This window comes from Montipora capricornis, chromosome 7 (assembly GCF_036669925.1).
Source record: "Montipora capricornis isolate CH-2021 chromosome 7, ASM3666992v2, whole genome shotgun sequence".
NCBI classification, from domain to species: domain Eukaryota; kingdom Metazoa; phylum Cnidaria; class Anthozoa; order Scleractinia; family Acroporidae; genus Montipora; species Montipora capricornis.
The window spans coordinates 36,081,850-36,091,849 of record NC_090889.1 but is presented as its reverse complement, the minus strand read 5'-3'; the positions used below and the strand labels follow the sequence as shown (position 1 = coordinate 36,091,849).

Here is a 10,000-nt window from a genome sequence, read left to right as displayed (position 1 = left end):
TAATGTGATACGATGATTATCCCTGTAGCCTTGATGAAGCTAGTGAGTGCCTGCCAACGAAGTACATTTCGCTTCGCCGTAACCTAAGCTTCGTCGCTGTTCTTAAAAAAAATGAGGCCTTAACACAAGTGAACACGGTAATGTTTACTGATAGCTAGTTTAATTAAGCTACCTCTGCTGTCCCTCTTCCTCTAATCCAATCGATCCTGTTCGATCCTTTCTTATTTGACTTGATTTGACGATTGACTTGTCCTCACTGAAAATATCAATATATAAATAAATTAGTTTTGTGTAAAAAAAAAAAAAAACTTTAAGGAATCAATAATTAACTGACACTTCTTGATAGGTTAGACTTATATATATATATATACTCTACATTACGTTTTAACTTCAAACGTTTTTTTTTCCTCAGGTTCTCTTAACTTTCACTTTCTTAAACGGAGGTCAATAACTGAATTCAACCTGTTTTGATAATTAGAAAGAAATGTTTATTATTTCTCCCAGTGTTAGTTAAATGTCTCGCCATGAAATCTTTATCCCGTCCTATTGCTCTTACCTCATGGCCCTGATCAAGGCTGATCTTTAGTTAGTAGGAATATTTAATTTGAATGGACTGAACTCTCACCTCTCTCTGACAATGTTGTGTTTAGAGATCTTCGCGTGTCCCTTGCGCCTTCCATTGTTAACATTCCTTGTCGGTTAACATCTGTGTCTAAAGATATAGAGAGAAATGCTTATTATTCTGCCTGTATAGCAAGGCCAATTAGTCGTATCATTTTACGATCCAAAATATATTTGAACTTGTGCGGATTGAAGACCAATGATCACCCAGACTCAAAATGGGGCAACTACTAATATAACTGAGTTAATTAGCTTTAACAGTCCGAAATAATCGTTATGTCATTGTAATTTTAGCATACCTAGAGACAATACTGTTCTTTATGGCTGACACTCACTTAAGTATTTCGCCTTCGCAGAATATGTGACATTCGTATATTCTGTAATTCACTATGGACCAAACTAGATCACAATGGGCCGGGCACTTTATAGCTTCAAATCAACATTTATATCTACATGTTCCAGCACTCGGCAAAATCCATTTTTGACTTGTGTCTGTTTCGGCTTAAGTGGCTTCATACACCACTAGCCGGCCACAATATGGAAACTATAATAAGGATTCAGTATAAGATGATTTCTATATGTAATGACTGTTTTTTAGCATCCCCGATCAGCTGTGTTTAAAGATAAATTCGTTTTCTTCTTTCAGACGGGTCATTCCTAGCTTTATATGTCCATCTATTTATTCATCGCAGTATATACTATTCTACTATTTTCATCCACTGGAATACAGGGAATCAGTTAACCTACAGAAAGTGCTTTGGTTTTAGTGCCGTTATATGATTCCAAAGATCCGACTTATAAGCTGCTTACCGTCTGATCAAAATTCATTCACATCTTTGTACTTGGAGTGGATCTTCTCTTTCAGTCCAGATCCACTGAAGCCAATGTGGTACCTAAAATTAAACAGTGAAGTAATTATATAATTTGTTGACGATGATGTAAACTTAACTGACTAAATTGCCTATCTTCCCTAGCTGTTTTCTTTGGAAAATGTGGCCATATATCAAGCTAACAAAGGCTTCTGGTGTATCTAGCCACAGCAACTGCCGGGATAAGCATTGCATGGACATCACACCCAGTGCATCAGATCGCAGATGAATACAAATGCAGTGGCCATAACTAAAATTACAATAAGAATTTAGTACAAAAATGCAATAAGCAGCCTGTATATTTTAAAACTGATAGCTAACATAATAATTCACAATTGCATACCTTCAAAATAAACTGGCCCAAAGTTGTCCAGATTTCAGCGTTGTTCGTCTTCAAGAGAACTTTTGTTGCTATAAAGGCTCTGCCAAAGTAGCTCTGAGCAGCGAAAAGAACGGCAACGGTGGATAAATTTGGCGAAAACGGAAGAGGAAAGACTTTAAAACTGGAAAATCAATTTCTCGTCTCGGCGCCATATTGAATCCCACCGATCCGCTTAACTTTTTGCAACGAAGACAAACAAATTAGCATAAAATTTGCAATTCAATCAAATTCAACAAGCAATAGTCGAGAAACAGTGGAATTAATGTTGTAAAAACAGAGAGAGAGAGGACGAATCGTTATCCAAAGAGTTTCTGACGAATTTGATATTAAAGTAAATAAATCAAAACTGTTTTTTCCTTTTTTTTTTTTTTTAAGTTTCGTATCAACACAAAGAGTTTTTGCTTATCACCTTCGTTATCTGGGAGGTAGGGGGGGGGGGGGGGCTGTGCTTCGGTGGAAAAGGGGAGGGGAGGGTGGGGCTCCTGCGTTTATCACACATAAACTGAGCGGCAAACATGAAGCCATGAATAACATACTCCGTGTTCCGCTGTATCTGTATGACCTAATTTAAAATCTCTGTGTATATACCCAGTTTTGCCTATTTTTTTTTTTTTTCGTTCCTTTCTTCTTTTCCCTACATTTCCGAGCCAGAATCCTTTCTCGTGCTGCGACAAGCATCCAGTCAGCCATAAGATGAATATTGTTTTTCACAAATTGTCATTTGCCCATCTTGAAGCAAAAGCGTCACCCGTTTTATCAGAAAAACGGTCTTCGCCCAATCTTCAGATTTTCTCAAATAGAAAAGATCTCTCGGCAATTAATATTGACATCAACAATTGGGAGAACGATACAAAGATATTGTAGAGGAGAGGAGAGATGGGTTTAGGTTTAAAGGGGGCAGCCCCTCCCTCTCCGTGGCCCCTGTAAAAGTGAGTCAGTACACAGCTATTGCAACGGCTCTCGGGATTGGCTCAGAAAACAATGGACCGAAACAAACAACAATGGACCGTAACCCTAAAAACAACAGAGCTGCGTCCTAAAGGGATCCAGAGAAATTAGAGGTTGTAAATTAGAGGCTGTTCAAAACCGAGTCCTATGGAGTAAGTAGGTAAACGTGAACGACATTTCGACCGTTGTGCAGGCGTGTTCATAAAACTATACATGATAAATGAAATTTCTCAACGGAATAGAAGTTTTAAATGCAAATATATTTGCAAGAAATAAGTAGTAAACATAAAAATGACAACGAGACGATAGGGTTTTTTTCTTAAAAAAAACAAAAAACAAAAACGACAGGTGAGCAATATAGGAGTTTTCCGTGTTTCCATAGCCTCATCTAAACACCAGAGGGAGTTGGGAGAATTCGAGACAGTTATGCAAACCCGAGACGCAGTCGAAGGTTTGTACAACTATAGAGAATTCTCCCAACTCCCCCGAGTGTTTAGATCAGGCTATGGAAACACGGGAAAAAATCCCCTATTGCTTTTATAAAATATTTCTCAAAGATAATTCGACAAATGAAGGAAAATGCCGATTTTTTTTTTTCTTGATTGAAAAAGATTTTCTTGATACACGTTGACATTTCCTACCAGCCAATCAAAACACACGTCAGACAATACATAACCAATGAAAATTCGTTTGTTGTCACAACCGTGTTTCCATACTCTCATCTAAACACAGCAATTGACCAATGAAAGTGCGCGTACTATCTAAATTATTTTGTAAATACGACCGTTCCTTCGCGGCCCAGTGCAACAAAGGGTACTAAAAAGAAACCAACATTGTCGTCTTTGAATCTTTTATTGAACGTCTGGCTTATCCGCCACTAACACAAAATGAATGCAAGAAGATTTTTGACAGAGTTCACTTTAAGGACAATCCTTCTTTCTTGCTTGCCTTCTGCCGAATGACTACTTGAATTGGGCCATTTTGTTGTTAACTGGGCGCGCCTTGAATTTGTCGGACTTCCTGTATGCAGCGATGGTTGGTAGTTCCTGAAAATAATAATAACATCAAAATAAACGGATGCTAAAATAAATATTTCATTATACGAGTTATACTCTTGGTTGTATTAAAATTATATAAAGAATAAATTCACTTTTGCACTTTTTTAACTTCAATCCGGGTTGGGGATTCCAATGGAAAGAGAAGACTAATATTAAAAGCGTAGCTATAAAAGTAAGAACAACACTGTCTGAAGACAAGAACAGCAAAGAGGGCATTAATTATTACTCCAAAAATCCCAACGTTATCTAAAACAAATGCAACCTTTCGCAATGGTGCGAGACAAGGGTTCTCAACCACTGTGCTAGCCATGCTCCCCAGCAATTGGTTACTTATAGAGATCATCATTGGTTACTTATAGAGATCATCATTGGTTACTATAGAGATCATCACTGGTTACTGTAGAGAACCTGTATAGGTGGCTATAAAGTGAAACAAGGAAGAGGGAATGACTATCACTGAGAATTGGTTTTTCAACAAATGTTCTCTTCTCATTAATGTCCACTTTATCAATTGATGCTCCACCCTAGCCCCACAAACCCTTTCTCTCCTCTAACACTCACATGCATGAATTAAGCAGCCCATGAAGCTGTAAAGTGAGTCACAAACTAGTTGCACTCTTCTTGTTAATGTCAAACTTATCAATGCTCTGTTCAACTTTGGAGAAGCATTCTTTGATATTTTACTCATACCACCATAGCCCCACAAAGCCTTTCCCTATCCCACCACTCACACACATGAATTGTGTCCATTGTCCATCCTTGAACTAGTTCTCCTTAGACGACAGTACACACCTGTGTGCAACTTTGAAATGTAAAAGCAAAATTGCATCATATTTTGAAAAAGTTTAAAATCCTTGGGATGTTTCTGCATCAGATCTCAAGTGTACTGGTAAATGAGCCATTAAAAAGTTAGCCCTTAACGATTGGTGAATACAGCAATATTAAATGTAAATTAATTTTAACTTGTTTTCCATGGATTTCTTCTACCTCAGTGTCCTACTTCCTTTCTTCCAAAGAATTGTTGTCTTCTATTTTATTGACTCAACTTGACATCTGGAATTGCCTGGTACTTCCTCCTGTAACAAAATTGATTGAGGAAAAGTTAAAATTAATATTTATTTGAAACCATTGTTTTATGTGAGTAATGGTTGGACCACACTAAACAGCAATTTAGAACTAACAATAATATCATTATTTTGGGCTTTGACTCAATTCAAAGACAATATTATTACATTTAATCACATTTTATTTTCCAAAGTCCTTATAAGCAATGTGTACATTGCCAGGTGCAACGTAACTTTGATTGACAGATTGATTGACAGGTTTTTTCATTACTGTTTTACAGTCTTTATTAATAACAGTTACAAAGCATTAGAGTAAAAAGAACAAAGATACGAGCAATAAAATGTAGATTGGTTAGTAACCAATGGTTAGTTTGATAAATTTGTGGCCTTCAAAACAGCACAAAGTTTGTACCCTGTTCCTAGCAAGGTATTTCGGTGAAATTGGACCTTGTTAATGATTTTCAACAACTTAAAAAAGTTTCTAAATTTTCTGTAAAAGAGGAGGTTTCCCTTTGCTATTTATAAGCTTCTAGCACAGATGTAACCTGCGATCAGGCGTACTTTTCCTTAGTCATGGTGCGCCCTGTCTCAAGAAAAGTACGCTTGATCGCAGGTTAGCACAGATGCAATCTCCTAAGCTTCCACTTTCATCGTTTTCTTTGAGTCACTTCTTTCATTCATGGACCGTTGAAACGGCAGGTACAAAACAAAGGTCACAGGTCATTGTTTTACCAATACAGTATCCTAAACACTCATAAAAGCTAACCTTTTTTTGGGCCTAAAGTTAGCTTTATGAATGTTTAGGATACTTTCCGTATTGGTAAAACAATGACTTGTGACCTGTACCTACTGCTGTTGAAATTTGTTTTAAAAGGTTACTCCACACCCATGAAAAATTATGCTGAGTCAAAAACGTTTCCTAAGGCATTAAACCATGCGAATTATGTGAATTATGTGAGTTATTACTTGAAACAAGAAATCCGTCATGTTGAGATAGTCAAAAGATTTGAGCCTGCATTTGTCCTGTACAGCAGATATCATCGGCCTTCATGTAAGACAGCTCCATGCATCACTCCACAGGCAACCCAATTTCCATCCAATACCGCGAAATACCGCGAGTGGACTCTTTCGACAATTTCAATCATAGCGTGACAATTGTCATCTTAACCTAGTTTAATGACCTGTCAGCTCCCACGAGTCTCCCATAGCTCAATGGTAGAGCAGCTGAATTAGTAATCGAAAGGCCGTAATTTCGACTCCTGCAAAGGAGCACTCTGATTTTTTCCGAGTAAGGCCCGATTCACCATCGGAAAAATATCATCTCGTTGCTAGGCAGCAAATAAAAAATATTAATTAACCCATGGAAGGAGCCCATTACCTGAAGCCTCCATCTTCCATATTAGCCATCTGAGTCAGCCCTTTCACGTATCATTCTATTTTTAGAAGCACCTCGCAGGGGGGCTTTAGTGGGTGTTTTCACAATAGCTAATCATAAGAGACCTATGGTCAGCCATTTATTACGTCACATACGTATACACATTAACCCTCTTAGTCAACCCCATCCCGTATCTTTCTTTTTTAGAAGCACCTCGCGTTACGTTTTCTATTAATAGGGAGTTTAAGATCTACGACGGCGACGTCGACGAAAAACGTCTCCTCAAAATATAACTTTGCACTATCTTAAGTTTCTCGCGATTAGGCCATCTTGTTCGCGTCCTACCATGTGGGTGAAATATCCTAAAAATAGATTGGTACAAGCGATTTCAGAGCAAAAATAAAGAATGAAAGATTCACGTTTGAACGCTCGCGTTGTCGTCAAAACCACAAATTTGGTGATTTCACGTCGTTATTAACGAACCGCACGAGCCGCACGTTTATGTGCTAAAATGCGAGCCGCACGTGCAGCACAATTTTTTTTCCTCTTTTAACCAATGATATTGTTGTTTCGTGGCGTTCTCGTTGACGACTGCGTCGTAGATCTTAAAGTCCCTAATTAATACTGTGACAGCCTGCTTCACTAGAGGGATATTTTTATTTTATTGTTTTTTTTTTTAGTCAACACGCACGGCGAAAGCATCGAGTAATGGGCTGCTGGCGCGAGTAAACCGTTGGTTGCTCCGCTGAGTTTTGGCTGCGAGTCGGTATGATCGGGATGTGGAGAAGTCACAGTTTTACATCTTATTCGCAGCTTCGCCGCCGCTCGAGAGAATTGTGTTTTTCACCTTTCATTTCCACGATCGAAAAGTTTATTCTCCTAACTAGTACCATTGGTTTCTCGTTTGGTTAATCATGAGAATTTGGTATTCTATCAAGATCACACCTGTTAAGTTGATAACATTCTTCATTCTCAATACCCATCTGACTGACATTTCATTGAAATAGTGAGGAAGATTTACAGAGCGATCACTTCTGGGAGTCGAAGGGTCAAGAAACGACGACGGCTACGGGAGCAAAAACGTCACTATATTAAACTACAACGTTACTCAATGGGCGATGGCGCTCACATTGAATTTTAAAGCCAGACGTGTGCATACGCATTTTTTTCATTTGTTGAATGGATTGTTGAAAGGGTTTCATCATTTTCAGGAACGAAGGGCATGTTGACCCGACGCGTGATGTTGTGGGAAACTTTAAATAAGTTCCAATTTCAGCATATTCTATACTTCCAATCATATTAAACAACCTATTCAAACGCCTTCGAGATTTGCTTAAAACAATCATGGATGCTGATCGCATGTCAAACAAATGTTGAACCTTTTAAAATCAGTCAGGACGCAGCTCTTTACAACCTCTAATTTCATTGGATCTCTTTGTTTTTATGCTCAGGGTGCATTGTTTCTTTTGTATCGTTCTTTGTCTTTATTGTTTTCTGAACCAATCCCGAGAGTCGTTCCGAGAGCTGCGCGGCGGCCCTCTGGAAAACACGCGGGTGAGAGTTTTTGTCACCTAGCGCAAAAGGGTCCTTTAAACAGATGAACTCCGCACAGTAAGTCACTTCACTGTTTTAAGAAAGTTGACGGTCGACTTTATTGCAAAAAAATAAAATACATCCTTGCAAAGGGCACAAAAGACGCCAAAAGGACCATTATTATAAAAGTTAAAATATATGCTAAAAAACACTAAAAAAGTTGTAATCTTATCGAAACTTCACAAACTAGATGACCAAACATCTTAAACTATGTTTAAAATATAATTGTTTCTAAGAAAATATCGAAAAAGACCCAATTTAAACACTATCTAACAAATCTACGCCCTAATGATGCGTTAATCAAGAGTACTTAAGATAAACATTTTATTCAAGTACTTTCTGCTATGTGTAGTGTCTGTCTTAAGGGCGGTGCCTGCTAAAAAACACGAGGCACAGCCGAGTGTTTTTAGACCCTAACCCAGAGGACAATAACATTGCTGAAAACCATTTACAGAGGGACCAAAGAATCGACTAGGATTCAGGCTGAATGCGCTACGTAAAGCATTAATTACTACCAATGAACCATACTGGGAGAGCTCTGATTTTAACTTAGAGCAGACACCACTAAAATAACACCAATCACTAGCTGGTTACAGTCTGTACGGCCGATGACATCAGGGCTTAACCGACAGAAGACCAATAACATTACGACTTCGTTGACCACTTATATCAACGACCAGAGTATCTATATCATCTACTGCTATTATACTGAAAACGACGTTCGCCCAGGTTGTCAAAACACCAGTCAATGTCAGCTAAGACAGTCGTCCTCAAAATTACACTCACTCGCTTAAATAATGGAAATAACCAGTAGTAATCTCGGATTGTTGACGTGACAGTCGCCTTGGAAGTAAAGGAGAAAGGTAGCGAAAGAAACAATATTATAGGACAGAGGCTTGAGCATACGAGCATGTACTTATTTCTTGAGATGGTTTAAATAAGCGCCGAGTACTATGAATCACGTGATGGGATTGAAATACTTTGCCCTTGGCTAGATTCTGAATCACAATTAAGTGCGGAAATAGATAGGTATTGCCATTGTTTAAAGAACGAGGCATATCTATTCCTATGAAAAGTAGTGGCCGGGTATTCTGGAGTATTGCCGACGTGGAGCGTCACAAAATCTATCAAAATCTGAGTTCTTTTGGAATTGTGTGAAGGATTATGGTTACTGAGAAATTTCCTTTGCCAAAAATTAGTGTGTTAACTCTACACAAAAAAATTGCGCATATGAAGTATCAATGCACTATGACGTCATTCAAGATGGCACTGAAAAAGGAGACGAACGAAAAATGAGACTTCCTGAAGCCTCGCTATGCACAGGATACCCAAATTAGAAATTTCTTTCTCCTAATGTCGAACGCAATTATTAATTGATTAAAATAATGAATTATTGCTACCGGTATTATTATTATTATTATTATTCGATTATTATTATTGTTGTTGTTTTGTTGTTGTTTTTATTGACATGTGCCTCTTGCCTCTTAAGTTGTTAATTCCATCAGTTTATCTCCTAGGTACTGCAGCAATTCTCTGTAGGCTTTTTCGTGTTCCCCATAGAAGAGACTAAATTGGCTTCGCCTAGCTGGAAATAAGGGAGTGGAATTGGCGCCTGTGCTCCTGAATATCCGTCACCTTGTTCTTGCACAGGCGAGCATGTCACAGGTGAACTGTCTCCACTAGCCTGACAGGCGCTTTCTGCTCTGTGGGTGTTTGATCCATCAATGGGCTCACTGGGTTGATTCGATTGGCTTGACATTGTAGTCTGCACAGCACTTCCCACGACAGAGTTGCTCAGTCTATTGGCTTGGTTGACACCTACACCCATAAGTTGGCTCTGTTCGGTCGCCTGCGAAGCGCCACCATTACCAGAGTATATAGAGTCTTCGGCAGCATTTGCCTCAGTGTGACTCAAACTGCTGGTCTGATTAGCAGCTGTCTCGGAAAGACGGATCGTTACGGTAGAGTATCGTCTTTCCCCACTCTCAGTCATTGTGAAACCATTCGCTAGTTCAGAGCGACTGGGAAATGAAAAAAAGAACCTTTTAGACAGAAGTAAGACTCGCTGTGGTTGGAAAAGTTATAATTAT

General features: G+C 38.6%; 2 long non-coding RNA genes across 2 annotated transcripts in view; one reads left to right on the top strand and one right to left on the bottom strand.

The window, feature by feature from the left end:
• LOC138057062 (uncharacterized) overlaps positions 1–10,000 on the top strand; it is a 553,865-nt gene that overhangs the window by 196,041 nt on the left and 347,824 nt on the right. The window lies entirely within an intron of this gene.
• The window catches only part of LOC138057890 (uncharacterized), an 18,385-nt gene continuing 16,335 nt past the window's right edge, over positions 7,951–10,000 (bottom strand). The window contains exon 4 of the long non-coding RNA XR_011133745.1: positions 7,951–9,931. This is a non-coding gene — a long non-coding RNA (uncharacterized lncRNA). The remainder of the gene's footprint in view (positions 9,932–10,000) is intronic.